The sequence below is a fragment of the Erythranthe guttata genome, chromosome 1 (assembly GCF_056151865.1).
Source record: "Erythranthe guttata isolate IM_541 chromosome 1, IM_541, whole genome shotgun sequence".
Lineage (NCBI taxonomy): Eukaryota > Viridiplantae > Streptophyta > Magnoliopsida > Lamiales > Phrymaceae > Erythranthe > Erythranthe guttata.
Window position 1 is genome coordinate 8309217 of NC_142533.1, and position 16905 is coordinate 8326121.

The following is a 16905-nucleotide window of genomic DNA, read 5'->3' on the forward strand; positions in this document are numbered from 1 at the left end:
AAGAACCTAGAGTATATCATCGTTCTAATTATAAAATTTAAGATCATTAAGTGCATCTATTTTAAATAATTTTTGGGGGCATAAGGTTTAATTAGGGGCGACGTACTAGAATGTTCCTTAAAGATAGTAAGGATACGTTTTATTTTAAAACGTTAAAGTTGCAACAAATTAGATTTTACATCTATTGTTTAAATAAGGTATAAAGAAAAACAACATAAATGAGCACGTTAAGTAAAAGTCTAATCCCATTTTCAGTTAAAGCACTTTAGTTAGTGTGGTTTCGCTAACTTGAAAGTGGATATGGTTTAATTTATTCTTCTCCGTGAACGGTCAATATAAGGTTTGTTGTAAAACATAAAGAATAAAACTTTGACCGTACACACGAAGAATAAATAATTAAGGAAGAAGAGACTAAGTGCTAATTTGACTAGTACACCTTAAGATAAATATTTATAATTGCAGTTTACATCTCAGGTACGTTAAATAACGTATAGTTATGTTTGTTTCTCACTTTAATTTTTTCTAAAATATGTTTTCACTTTGTACCTAGACACAATTGGTGAATAGACCCTGGGTTACACTAGTTACGTAAGTGTATATATAAAGGGTTATTCACATAACCAATATTTAATTGATGTTGAAATATATACATCTATAAAGGTTATGTAAGACATTCGAGGTTGAGGCTATGAAGACTCCTAAGTTTTCTTTTGAATTATGAAATAGACATTTGGTACCGTCATTAGATGGATTTAGATTTTCTCTTGAACAAATTCGGTTAGTTTGTTCATTTGAAAACATTAAGCCTGGTCTATTTCATAATTTAAAATTTGACCTATAATTTAAGTAAAAGTCTCCTACAGTAAGAATCTTGCATAAGCAATTTAAAATGGTACAAAACTCAAGAATAGAATATTCAAGGACATTCAAAGAAGTATGATAAGTCATGAATTATCATACTTCACTAAGGTACATTTAGGGGAAACATTAAGTGCTGCAATATATTATTTTTAAAAGGGGAAATTTAAAATCTTTTAAAGATGTTGAGTTTGAGGGGAGAAATTCAGATTATAGGCATTGTATTTAAAGAGGAATCAATTATATTCCTAATACTGTTTTTGACAATGTACATATTTTTATACTTGTCGTTGTTTGAAAAGTAGATTTGAAGTTTTGGTAAGACAATGTTGAACAATTCCCCACAAATTTTGGTAATTGTTACTTACGACCAAACTCAACAACCTTAAGATAATAAAGCATTATGGATGAGTTGCAATTTAGAATGACAAGACATTTTGATCTTATCGAATTGCCATAAGGTCTGAAATTCTTTGGTTACAAATAATTGAGACCAAATGTAATTCAAATGGGCAATATTGAAGATATGTAGTATCTTTAGTCATTAAAGATTTCACTCATACCGACTCTATTAAGAGAATTATGGGCACAAGGAATATGTTTCTAAAATGGTAACATTTACGGAAAAATAAAGTACAACCATAAAATCTTAATAATTAAAGATTTTAATGAAATTGATTGCAAACCAAAGTTAATGAAAATTTCTCGTTAATGATCTTACAATCCTAAGTTACTTATCTTATATGTGTTTTGAGATAAATAAATGATTGTATATACCCTACGATCAGTGGGAGATAATCTCACAATAAAGGAGACTTGTTTAGTCTCATTCAATGCCCAATAAATACTTTAAAGTAAAACAATGTACGCATTCAGTTATGGCTGCATAAAGTTAGACAAATATTTGAATAAACCTATAAAGTGGATCATTAGCAAAGCAGCCAAATGGGTTATACAATAATTATATGGCATATAAGTTATATATATATATATATATATATATATATATATATATATATTTATCGAAGTCAGATATTTCTGATTTTGAGTTTTATGATGTGTATAAAGTATAGATCCATTTCGATTAATAAAGGCCTAAGTGATAAAGCTATTTAAGCATAAGTGTTAAGTAGACACTTAAAGCTCTATTTACAATGGCTAAATAATTTATGGTAATTTTTGGCATCTTATTTTGGAATATAACTATAAACTTTTGTCATTAGGCTGCACATTTTGATTTTTATTAAAGTTACGCGGTGACAATACATTAAAGTTTTACATTCGAACAACAACAAGAGCTTGTAAAAGTTCTTTATTGTTAAAGGTACAAAGTGAATAAATACATAGAGCATTTTAAGACAAATTCCACAATTGCGAATCCGCTTACTCAAGGATTAATAACACATAAGGTATTTCATGAGCATTACTCATGTAGTTTTTATATCATTTAAGGATATTACGGTTCAATGGGAGTTTGTATGTATATGTATATATAAACACATTTTGGTAGCTTTATGATATGTTTGGACACAAATTTCCCCATTTAGTTTTCTGCAGAAATAAAGTATTTGGTTGCGCGTTGTACAACTATATTAATGTTTGGTCTCAATAAAGATTAGAGTAGGACCAGTTCGAAATAGGCATGTTAATATCACATTATATGTAATTTCCATGCTACACACCATGATTTGATCTATGTGGTTTGACTATATTTGTATATGTGATTACTGTTGGGTTTAGACACAGTAAATGTGACGAAAGGCTCTTTAGTCCGATATTAGTATGGTCAATGGACGAGATTGTAAGGAATATCTTTTTGTTTATATGATAGCAATATTTGAGTCATAAGGTGTACACATTTATAAGGTATATAGCATATGTGGCCCATGTGGGAGATTGTTGAAATTATTTCAATAATTATGCGGGCTCACATATATGACGTAGATGTGTATGAGTATCTAAAAGAAAGTTCAAATTAATTGTGATCAAATAAAGATTATTGGGTTGGACTTATGGGTATTAAACTATAACTATGGACCTAATGTGTAGAGACAATTAGGGTTTAATTGTGATTTATTGATACGGCTGAATCACAATTATAATATAACTGGACACTACAGTTATATAAAGGGTCATGGTCCGCAAATAAACGCAATCATTCCGTCTTTTCTAAAATCCATCGTTAGAGAGATAATTAAGGAATAACGGATTCTTTGGAAGACATGTCCCAAATTCGGTGGATATTCGAAGATTCGATTCCATGATGTATGTACGGTACGCTTCTGTGTTTATGTTTAGGTTTAATTCTCGTTGATTCAAGCATGTTGGTTCTTGAGAATTACTATATGTGTACGATAAATTTCTAACAAGTTACTCACAACACAATAGGCTGGAACCATATTTGAACCAAACTATGTGAAAATCACTCTGAGTAATTGGAACGCCACCTTGCTACACATAACATATTAGTCTGCAACTGTTTTGATATTAAAATTTCCATTTTCACGAAATGATACTTCTAAAATTAAGGAGCAAGATCTGATGCTGAGATCGTTTGTGATTGCTAACGTGCAAACTTTTGAAGGAAAAGACATTACGTATTAACTATTTGTAACTAAAGATAGATAATTTAGAATAATATAAGGGTATAATGGTGAAACCAAATTAAATTTAATTAATAAATTACGTTTTGGATTTATCTTAAAAAAACAAAAAAAAAAAAAAAAAAAAAGTTTGGGCACATTGTAATTGGCGGTGTTTAATGAGGGGTTTTTGTTAAGTGTATATTTTTACACTTAATTTTATATCTTAATTAAAGCTTTTGGTGTATTTTACTGATATATGGTACTTAAAGTTTTGATTTATCATGATTCAGACACAAGGTGAAGAATTGGATGAAATGAAGGTCAAAACTGCAATTTAGAAGAACAGGTAGACAAAATTGGAGAAGTCAACGCCACTGGACCAGTTAAGATCCCGGACTGGGCGTCCGAGAAATAAACTAAGAATCCAGATGACCGTACGTGTGAAATAGGAAAGATAACCCACGGCATTCCAGACGGCCCTCTAAAATGGAGATCAAATTTCCACATGGCCGTCCGAGCAGGCGGAGCTGCACAACTGCACAGTAAAGAGCTTTTAATTGTACAAGGAAATTGTCTTTTCGCCAATTTCCCCAAATTATAAAGGCCATCTCAGGCCCGAAATATGGGGTCCTCCTTTTACACAATTTTGAGAGCAAATGAGCATTAATGAAGTAGAAAAATTTGAAGACTTCCAGCATAGTTTTTATCTTTCATGATTTATTTTTTTTTAGTTTTTAATTTAGGGATAGTTAGTGAAAACCCCCTCGCTCATTGAGTACAATAAGAATGGATCCCACCCTCTTTTACATATTAGTGAAACCCCCTAGTTATTTAATTAAATAAATATTTAATAAACTAAAACTGAAAATACCTAATTTGCCCTCACATCTTTTATATTTAAATTCTCTAATTACGTGAAACCCTATTTCTCTTCTCTCATCTCCTTTCTCTCTCCAAAGCCATCCTTCTCCATTTCTTTCGTCATAGTTCGTTCCTCCGCCCCACTCTGTGCCTCTGCCACCACCGCTGCCCTGACCCTCCCAGCCACAATCCCGCCTCCACTTGCCGCGACTCTGGTGCCCCAACCACCACCGCTGAAGTTGCTTGGACTGCATCTTCATGGAGAATCGCTGCCTCAACGCTCCATTGCCCCGCCCTAATCTACCAAAGTTTTAGCGGTTAGAGATATCAAGGTTTATGATTTCATCATTAGATTCTCGATTACGCCATTAGCGAGCGAGACTTATCCACGCCGCCGTCATCTCCGCCCCAATGTTGCCATAATTTTGCTTCTTTATTTTTTTTTCTGTTGAAATTGTGTTGGGTATCTCGCACATGAAAATATGTGTTTTCGTCACTCTTTTTAGTTGTTTTCGAATTCTGCTATTTGTTTTGGTTGGTTTCAAAATCTGTTATTTGTTCTAGTTGGTTTAGATAATTTATAGTTGGTTTTGATAATTTTGTAGTCAATTTCGACATATTTGTAGTTAGTTTTGATAATTTTATAGTAATTTCGATAATTTATAGTTAATTTTGTTAATAGTTGATTTCAAACTGGTAAATCTTGAATACCATATTTTTTTAGTTGTTTACCATAATTTTATAGTTGATTGTGAAAAGAAACCCAAAAAAAAATGAAAATTGTAGTTGATTAAGAAATTTTTCTAGTTGATTATGGAAAGAAAACAAAAATAAATTGCAAATAAAAAAGTATTAAAAATTAATTATAATGTTTAAAATAATTTAGTTGATTTCAGAATTTATTTAGTTGATTTATGAAAAAAAAGGGAAAAAAAAGATTAAAAAAAATATTTTTTAATAGATTTTTTTAAAATATAAATATAAAGATGAATCAAGTGATGAGTAGCGGGTATTGGGCATTGACTAGTGGAGAGGGACAAATTTGGAATATGAAAAAAGCTGGACCTACTACTAATATTGAAAATGAGGGTGGATCAACTCTTATTAAAAAAACGCTAGAGGGCGTTTATCACTAATAGTCCCTTTAATTTTATCATGAGTAGCTAAATTCTTTATTTCTAGGATTTTATTCGAACCCTATGTGCAATTATGAACCCAGTTCTATGATTTTATACAAGTTTTAATTACGGATTATTTCTTCCACTTGTTTTATTAAGTGCATGAAACTGGTCAATTTATGTGCTTTTCTGCTATTGTTAAACGCATGAATCGGAAGATCGGTTTAATAATTAGAATTTTGGTAGAAGAACTTTTGTTGTGCTATCATAGGAATACAGTTAACCTCTTAGGTAACCATTATTGAGATCTATGCTTAATGTTGTGTTACAGATCCAATTGCGTAGGAATACTGTAATTTAATCTAGAATATTAGAATCATAATAGGCGCGGAAGTGGGTTATTATTAACTTAGCATCTCAGGTTAATAAACCGAGTTAATTACTTGATATAATTGAAGGAATTGAGAAATTAATAATCACATAGGGGAAGATAAAATCCAAGGCTTGTTTAATCTGATATCCTTCGTATTTATTTGCTTTCTTTCTCTTGCTTGCTTAATCGGATTTAATTTAATTTAGTTAAATTTAGAATAATCAATCAACTTTCGTTTGTGTAAGGTGAGCTTGATAACAATTGGTAGAATTTAGCGATTAGAATTATAAAATTGAATATTCTCTGTGGGATGAAGATGTTGATTTTTGTACACTATAGTACTTATTTGATACGTACTCTTGCTTTTAGGTAAAATCACCATTAGTTTTTCAAATAACCCCATGTAAAATTTACATTTTGTTGTTAGAGCAAGAGATTTTGGAATTAGATATTTAACTGTGTTTAAGTTAGGCATAAGAGCATCTCCAAGAGAGGAATGCAAACCTATATTTTACATAATATGCACAACCAAGAGCAAAATATTCATCTCCAAGAGAGAAATGTATAATTGATAAATTGTCTAAATTATAACTTTGGCTTCTCAAATTAATTTGAGAAACCAAAACCATCATTTGACAAATCTAAAAAATATTAAAATAATATTATACTGTACTTTATAATATATTTATCATTAGAAAATATTTTATATTATCTTACTTGCTTCTTATATTTTATAGATGTACTAAACATAATTATTATTTTACTTGGTATTTATAATAACTAAATATTAAAAAAATTATTTATCATTTTAATTAACATAAAAAAATATTTCATAACGAATTATAAAATTTTAATATTTATTAATATATATCAATTAAGTTATTGAAACTTTTTGTATTAAATTTAAAATTAATTTTCTATACTTGTTAATTATTATTAGGGTAAATTACACACACTCCCCTGAGGTAAGCTTAAATAACTGTAAGGTCCCTGTGGTATCGATAATTACACTTAGCCCCCTGAAACGTAGTCAGAAACTCTAATGGGATAATGAATTGGATACAACGGACTATTGGTTTCAGAAAGTGGTGAAGACAACAAAGAGCTATGGGGTGACATGGCTCCCCGAACATTCCCGAAAATTTCTTAAATCACCCATAGCTCTTTGTTGTCTCCACCACTTTCTGAAACCAATAGTCCGTTAGAACCCTATCGGAATAACATATCCAATTCATTATCCCATTAGAGTTTCTGACTACGTTTCAGGGGGCTAAGTGTAATTATCGATACCACAGGGACCTTACAGTTATTTAAGCTTACCTCAGGGGGTGTGTGTAATTTACCCTTATTATTATTAGTTATTGGTATATTAACTAACATAAAAGTCAAATAATTTTGTAAACAAAAATCGTGAAAGATTGAGCATATAAATATATTGTTTAGAATAATACAATTTTTTATTAATATTTTATAATAATTGTGTAAAATATGAACATTGGTGTTGGAGTGCAGTGTTAAAAGTGAAATGCTAAAACACTGTTCATTAGTTATATTATAGATATAGACAACCGTTTTTAGACAAAATGTTGGAGATGGCCTAAGAAGCCCTCTTGAAATATATAGGAATAATTACGCCAAACCTTTACGAGGATTCAGTGGTGAGCTAGGTTTTCCGACTAAAAGTAGTGACTGCAACTAGGTACTAGCTAGCTTCTCATTTCCAATTTGGGTGTTAGGAAACTATTGTCTTCAAATTTGGGTGTCATTTCTGAATCTGGCATGTCTTTAATCTATATGTTTATATAGAACAAACATAAGATCGATCAACAAAATATGTAGATTTGATGCCTATCTGTTTTCCAACTAAAAGTAGTGGACAACTGTAATTAGGTACTAGCTAGCTTCTCATTTCCGGTTTGTTATATATATATATATATATATATATATATATATATATATATAGATAGATGTGGCAAATGAAAAGGGTACTTAATTAAAACAGTGAAATCCAACTTTTTTGTTTTTCAAATAAATCTAATTTATTCAAACTTATTTGCAAATAAGGAATATCTATTTATATATACCAAAATTACCCTCAATTCATTAAAACCCAATCCAACTCCAATTTCATGATTTACACTCCAATTTAGCCCAATTTCATCAATTAAACAATTTTAACTATAATTTCAATTTTGACCCCAATTTTGACCCGCCACCATCGGAGACCGCCGGCCGCCGCCGTTGACCGGCGTTGACTTTTTTTTTTTTTTCCAGAATTTTTTTCCGGCCGGTCCACTGCCGTCGACCGTCGGGTCTCCGGCGTGGACTTTTTTTTTTTTTATATATAATTATGTTTTTTCTTAAAATAAATATTTTAATTAATATTACTGTCTTGGCTGCTAAATTACTGTCTCCGGCAGTTATTTAACCGTCGGAGACAATAATTTAACTGTTAATTGACTTTTATTTTTTTCTTCTTAAAAAATATTTTAATTAATATTACTGTATTCGTTGTTAAATTACTGTCTCCAGCAGTAATTTAACTGTTAATTGACTGTTTTATTCTTAAAAAAATATTTTTAATTAATATTACTGTATTCGTTGCTAAATTACTATCACCAGCAGTTATTTAACTGTCGGAGACAGTAATTTAACTGTTAATTGACTTTTGTATTCTTAAAAAAATATTTTTAATTAATATTACTGTATTCGTTGCTAAATTACTGTCTCCAGCAGTTATTTAACTGTCGGAGACATTAATTTAACTGTTAATTGACTTTTTTTTAAAAACCAAATTCTTAAAAAAAGTTATTTTAATTAATATTACTGCCTTGGCTGTTAAATTACTGTCTCCAACAGTAATTTAACTGTCTTAGACAATAATATTAAGGGTAAAATTCATTTTGCACCCCTGTACTATGTGAAAGGTATCATTTACCCCCCTAATGTATAGAAAACATCAAACACCCCCTACTTTTAACGGTCAATGGTCAAAATTTTAACGGTGTTAAATTTTGAGTGCGCAATGACTCTTTTACCCTGTTTTTATGTTTGATATAATTCCTAATTTTTTCTAGGCATATTTTTTGTGGATTGTTGACGATTTCTAGCTGTCGTTCAAATTAGGGTTTTTTGTCGATTTTAGGATTTAATTTTATTCTTGGTTTTCTTTTTCGAGAATTTGTCATTATAATATGAAAAGCTTTGTTTTTAATTTGTGATTCTTTCATATGGTTTGATTCCAATTTTATGGTTTCTTTTAGATTTCAGGACTTAGTTTTCCTTTTTGTGGGTTTTACATTTATAATTTGCAAAGCTTCATTCTTATTTATTGACTATTCAGCTTTTTTATAAGAAAAATGGATGAAAATGTAAAAAAAAATGATTGAATAAAGTGAAAAAAAAGGGCGGAAAAAAGTGAAAAATCCAGTGAACATTTGTCAAAACGAAGCATCCTATATATATAAATGTTTTGGGGTATTTTCGTTAAAATAAATAAAGCCAACATTTCTTTGCAATAGTCGGTCAAAGGGTTTGACTAACGGAATTAGAAAAAAAAAAAAAAAACTAACGGCAGGGGGGTGTTTGATGTTTTCTATACTTCAGGGGGATAAATGATACATTTCATATAGTACAGGGGTGCAAAATGAATTTTGCCCTAAAATTAACTATATTACTGTTCGGGAAAATAATATTCATAATATTACAGTCCGAAACTGTAATATTAATGTCCGAGACAGTAATTTAGAAGTCAATACAGTAATATTAATTAAAATATTTTTTTTTCTAAGAAAAAAATTCAAAAAAAAAAAAAAAAGTCAACGCCGGAGACCGGCAGTCAACGATGGTTGACCGGCCGGAAAAAAAATTCAGGAAAAAAAAGAATTTTCAAAAAAAAAAGAAAAAAGTCCATGCCGAAGACCGGCGGTCAACGCCGGAATCTGACCGGAAAAAAACATTTCAGAAAAAAAAATTGGGGGTTAATGTGATATATTTGTTTAAATTCAGGGTCAATGTGTAATATTAAGGAAGTTAGAGCATAATGAGCGGAATTGATAAGAATTATATTATAGAGGGTATTTTAGATTAAAGACATGGGGGATGGGTTTAATTGATAGGTTGTTTTCTTTTTGCATGTGGACCAAAATGCATTTAAGTGTCATGTGATGGGCCTTTTTGCCATTCGCCCATATATATATATTGTTAGCGTCAGATTTTCACCAATAAAGAAATCTGCCACACTTGTGAAGTAAAGATTGGCAGATATTTGTTCAATGTTTATTTTGAAAATTTAGAGTCCTACCTATGTAATACTTTAGGACTTAGATTTATTTCCTTGTACTCTACCCTAGTTAGGAATCTTTTATAACTATCTAGATTAGAATTAGATATTGATTAGGATTTTGTTTCCTAGTTATTCGATTCCTCCGTTAACAAGGTAGGGTTTTTGGAGGCCGACTTCACGGCTATATAAGTCTCCTCGACTCACAAAGCCCGTGACACTTTTTGGGAGAAAAATCACTCCATAGCTTTGAAGAATCGCTGAAACGTTCTGCTGAACAGAACTGCGCCATCGTTGCATGTGTCAACATATACAGATCTGCTGTATAGATCTCAAGGGAGATCAACCGCGCCACTGAAGGGAGTTCAGGCCTAAGAGGAGTTCTAGGCACGCGGTGTGGAGCTGCCGTTGGAAGAGACACAGAGTTCGAGTTGTGTACAAGAACGGCATAAAAAATTATAGAGGGAGTCTTAATTATTTTATTAAGTCCTATTAATGTACATTATAAATCTGAACTAGTGAAATCGTGTTTGCAGGTCCACGTGGATGTAGGGCACAATTGTGTCTGAACCACATTAATTCTTGTGTTTTGTTTATCTGCCTTAGTAGAATACAACTATGTTAACACAAGAATTATAGTTGTAACTAAAACATTGTTTCGAATAATCAAACTGTTACAACTAGGGAATTACTGAATTTATATATATATATATATATATATATATATATATATATATATATATATATATATATATATATATATATATATATATATATATATGGGTTTTTATGAATAAGTGACCAACCATCTTTATAAGCTTATTCTTTTAATATGTATTATAAATAAATGAAATATTAATGTATATGTCAAAATTACCACAACTCTTTAAACTGTTGCTGACAGTAATTCTATTGTCGTTCTTAGCTTTTTTTTATTTTGTTTGATGTGTTGACAAGCCAACGTAATTATATACACAATAATATTACTGTCAATCATATCAATATTATTTTAATTTTTTTGCCTTTTTATTTTGTTTGATTTGTTGACCGATTAACATAATAATATTACTGTCTATTATTGGCTATTGTAATATTAGTATAAACAAAATAATATTATTGTGGTTAACGGTAATATTACTGTCGTTAGTCGTTACAGTAATATTATTGTGGATCACAGTAATATTACTATCAACCACATCAATATTAATTCTTTTAGCTTTTTGTTATATTTCCCTTTGTTGAACGGTCAACATATTATTATTACTCTATTACACAATAAAAGTGTTTTTTATTGTGTTAATATTACTGTGTTAGAGAGTAATATAACAATATTACTATGTTAAACTCTAGTATAGTTAATATCACCAATATAGTTAATATGATAGTCAACTACAACAATATTATTGTTTAAACGAGCAAAAGGATGTTGAATAAAATACAAATTCAATGCCTCCGGAGACAGGCATTGACCGTCGGCCAACGGTGGTAGAATGAAAAAAAAGAAAAAGAAAAGTCAATGGTGGAGACTGGCGGTCAATGGCGGCGACATGCGAAATTGTACTCAAAATTGAGTTTTGGGGTTAAAATTGAATAATTTGTGAAATTTGGTGTCAAATTGAGGTTAAATTGAACTAAATAACGAAATAGGAGCATAATAAAATGTAAAGGGGTGTTTTAGTCTTCTACACAACTCTAGATAATGCATGGACTTTTTTGTAAAAGATTTTTTTTATGTGGACCCCTTTATTAATAAGTATCTCAAGATGGTCTTATTTGTTAGGGGTGTTATGATATAGGTCCATAGTGACAAAATTTAGTAGAATAAATGACAAGTCCAACTAAACTTTTGTTTCACATCCTTTATTAAATGCATTCAAAAAATGTCCCTCCACACATAAATTCGAATTTGTACTAAGTAAAATTCAAACAACATTTATCTTTTTATTATGCATTTAATATCTTCATTTTTTCATCTAATAATATATTTTATTTTATTTTTACCAACTTGGTCATCTTTATTTTTTCATTTTTCACTCTAGCATTTTTTACTTTATTATAATTAACTTTTTTTTAACATTTTATTGAAAATTATGGAAATTTTTTTTTTTTTTTTGTTTTTTGTCAAATAATACAACAAATTTTAAAAAATACTATGGTATGCTATGCTATGGCATACTATGGTATACTACGGTATACTAAGGTGTACTATTCCGAACTCTATCATTCAACAACTCCCAGCCGCCGCCAAACCCTAACTTCCAACATCTTCCAGCCACCGTTAAATCATAGCATCCAACAAAATTCAGCCGCCGTCAAATCCTATCTGCAAAAACCTAGTCGTCCACCGTACCAACCCTGGCCGCCGACCAAATTAAACCCTAGCCGTCGACCAATTTAAACCCTAGCCGTCGACCAATTTAAACCCTAGCTGCCATAATTGTCGATCAAATTAATACACAGTCGTTGACCAAATTAAACCCTGGCTGCCATAGCCGTCGACCAAATTAAACCCTAGACGTCGACCACATTAAACCCTAGCCGTCATGGCCGTCGACCAATTTAAACCCTTAAAACCTAGTCGTCATAGCCGCCACCATCCGCCATAGATCTGACCTCCACCACCATAGTCGTCGCCTCTTGCCTCCATATCATCCCCTTATTGTCGCCGCCTCCACCGTCATAGTTGCACATAGCCATCGCCCCCTCAATTAAGTGAAGTGATGGAGAGGGAGAGCGAGAGAAGTAGAGAGAACGAGAGAATCAGAGAGGGAGCGATAGAATTAGAGAGAACGAGAGAATTAGAGAGGGAGAGATTAGAAGAGCGAGAACGAGAGAGAGAGAGAGAGAGAGAAAAGAGAAGAAATAAAAAAAATAGATCTAAGAGAAACGTGACTTTAGAATTTATGAATTTAGGTTGATGGCAACTTTGGGATAAAACAAAAATAAAGAACGTGGGTCATATTTATTTTTGTAAAAATGATTTAGTTCATAAAAAAATATTAGGGTTGTATCCTACATCTAATTATGTATCCAACTAGGGACCTCTAGCACATTAACCCTATTTGTAATGTGTCCATATATATATATATATATATATATATATATATATATATATATATATATATATATATATATATGTGTGTGTGTGTGTGTGTGTATATATGTGTGTGTGTGTGTGTATATATGTGTGTGTGTGTGTGTTTTAAGAAAACCCATTGTCTTCAAATTAGATATCATTTCTGAAACTGGCATGTATATAATGGGAATTGTTTTTTGCGGTTTGAAAATTGCTATTTGCGGTTTCTAACAAAACCCCCAAAAAGCACTTTATTTCATTAAAACCCCAAAACTTTCCAAAAAAATCCAAAAACACCCCCCAAAACGCGTAAACGCCCAACTTGGGCGCCCATTCATGCAGTGCACGCCCAAGTTGGGCGTGCAAGCTGCATTTGGGCGCCCGGGTTGGGCGTCCAATGCAAAATTTTTTATTTTTTTTTAAATGTTGGAACGCCCAAGGCGTGTACGAACGCCCGGAACGGGCGTTCGTACACGCCTTGGGCGCTTCCGGGCGTTCGTACACGCCTTGGGCGCCCATCTTGGGCGTTCCAACATTTTTTTGCGAAAAAAAAAAGCCCTACAAATTGATTTGTAGAGCTTTTTAACATGAAATTGGTTCCGTAATCGACCTACTCAATGCATGTTACACATAAAAGAGTTGAAATTACATCAAAAAATCGAAGCCCAACCCTTCTTCAAGCTTGATTTCGAATTTTCGAATGTTTGTTTCTTTTTTTTTTTTTTTTGCTATTTGCAGTTTTGGGGGGTTTTTTGATATTTTTAAAAGTTTTGGGGGGTTTTGTTATAAACCGCAAATAGCAATTTTGTGACCGCAAATAGCATTTTCGGTATATAATATATATGTTTATGTGCATGCAACCCATATAAGATCGATCAACAACATACTTTAGTTTTTCCTTATTATCTATATTCTCTTGTAATTGTGTTAAAAATTTGTTGGTGGCGAAACCTATACACAAGGCATGTGTCAAACAAGTAATATAGTGGATAATTAAGTTCAAGTATCAATCCCTCGAGAAATATATAACCGTCTGATCCTAAACATAAAATTCTCACAATTATGTTCAAGCTCACCCTACACGGTTGAATGACCTTCAATTGAGCTCATTCAAGTGGAGTTAGAAAGTCAACTACCAGAGCTACAACTTTGGTGACATACATTATTGTCCAATTCGAGATGAAACACGATCAAAACAGAGTTTGAAGTTAACGCAATGACCATATCACGATATGTGAGAAAACAAAACAGAGAGTTTGCACTTTCTCATATCGCGCGATATGCCACTTCATATAGTGATATGGGGGGCCAGAATTCCAGAATCTTTGAATAAGCCATATTGCGATTTTGACGCTCATATTGCGATGTGGGCTCGGAATTTGCACAAACTATCCTGAAAGGCAAAGCTTCCTCAGGAAACTTTGCATTACTATAAATACAAAGCCCTCTTCTACAATTTTTGGGGAATTCTTCGTTTTTTATTCTTCTTCATTTTTTGACAGTCTTTTGTGGGAAGTTTTGATAAGGGTTTCGGTTCGGGTTTTTCATAAGTTTTTTTTTTATTTTTTTATGATTTATCGTGTTCTTCATTTTGCTGCTATGTTTGAAACCTTTAAGGATTTGATCCAAATACTCTATTAATAACAGGTTCTGAACGGAGATGTTGGAAATGTGGATAGACTCTAATTACACTATAGACAGGGGTTAGGGTACTTTATTCTCTGGCTAGCGAATATAGATTTGATATTAGATTCGGATTGTGAGATCATTAGTGTAGTATATATATGGATTTTACTCTAGAAGTCATCACACATCGGAATTCCCGCTTGTGTTGGCAGATTGTTGTTTTTATTATTGATCATTTCCCGATCGTCTAGATAAAGTTTAGAATAGTACAATTACGGTACTTGGTTAATTAGGGGCTTAATTTCATGTGGATAGATATCTCGAATTCACTATGCATGATACAAAACATGATCCTTTACAGTTGCGGTTACTTATACGTAGGTTTGACGCGTATCAATTTTCCAACTAAAAGTAGTGGATGACTCTAATTAGGTACTAGCTAGCTTCTAATTTCCAGTTTGTTAAAATTTTTGTGTATATATATATATATATATATATATATATATATATATATATATATATATATATATATATATATATATATATATATATATATATATATATATATATATATATATATATATAGTTAATGTCAAAAAAACCCATGACAAGAGCACTTACTTAAAAAAAGGATATCCAACTTTTTTGTCTTTGAAATATTTTCAACTCATTCAAATTTATTTGCAAATAAGAAAAAACCCTTTTATGCATACTAAAATTACCCCCAATTCCTTGAAACCTAATTCAACTTCAGTTTCATAACTTATACCCCAATTTAGCCAAATTTCACCAATCAACCAATTTTGACCATAATTCCAATTTTGACCCGCCACCACCTGAGACCGTCATTCTCCGGTGTTGATTTTTTTTTAAATTTTATTTTTTCTTAACAAAAATATTTTCATTAATATTACTGTATTGGCTACTAAATTACTGTCTCCAATAGTAATTTAATTATAAATTGAACTTTATTTTTCCTTAAAAAAATATTTTAATTAATATTAGTGTCTTGCTGCTAAATTACTATCTCCAACACTAATTTAATTGTTAATTGACCTTTTTTTTGTTTTTTCTTAAAAAAAATATTTTGACTAATATTACTGTCTTGGCTGCTGAATTATTATCTCCAATAGTAATTTAACCGTTTGACACAGTAATTTTACTGTATTAATTAATTTTATCGTCTTGACCTGCAATTTTGCTGTTTTCAATCTAAATATGACTATCTCCGACCGTAATATTACTGTCTCATGCAATAATGTTATTGTTTGGGACAATAATATCACTAATATTACTATCCCAAACAGTAATATTAGTGTCCGAGACAGTAATTTAGCAGCACAGATAGTAATATTAATTAAAATTATTTCTTTGATGGAGAAAAAATTCAAAAAAAAAAAATCAAAGCTGGAGAACGGCGGTGACCCGCTGGAAAAAAAATAAGAGAAAAAAAATTCAATTGCAAGAGAACCGCCCGGTCAACGCCAAAATCTGGCCAGAAAAAAAATCATAAAAAAAAAATTATTTTTAGAAAAAAAAAAATTAGTTTTTCAAACATGTATTAAAAGGTGGGTTAATGTGATATATTTGTTTAAATCCGGGGTCAATATGTAATATTGAGTAAGTTAGAGTATAATGATGAATTTGGTAAAAATTATACTATGGCGGATATTTTAGACTAAAGGCATGGGGATGGATTTATTTAAAAGACTATTTTTTTTTGTGGACCAATGTGCATTGAAGTCCCTTATCATGTCCATCTTTGTCATTTGCTCACACACACATAAATATATATATATATATATATATATATATATATATATATATATATATATATATATATATATATATATATATATATATATATATATATATATATATATGTGTGTGTGTGTGTGTGTGTGTGTGTGTGTGTGTGTGTGTGTGTTAGAAAACCATTGTCTTCAAATTAAGTGTCATTTCGAAAATTAACATGTGTACATGTTTTTATAGAATCAACACTAGTTGAAAAATTTTTTTTCGCCAATTCCGATTCGAAAATATCTGAATTTGGAATACATTAGTCATTACGTTTTTTGATGTTTTGATTTTCAATTATTCGGAGTTTATTTGGAACGAAATTGGAA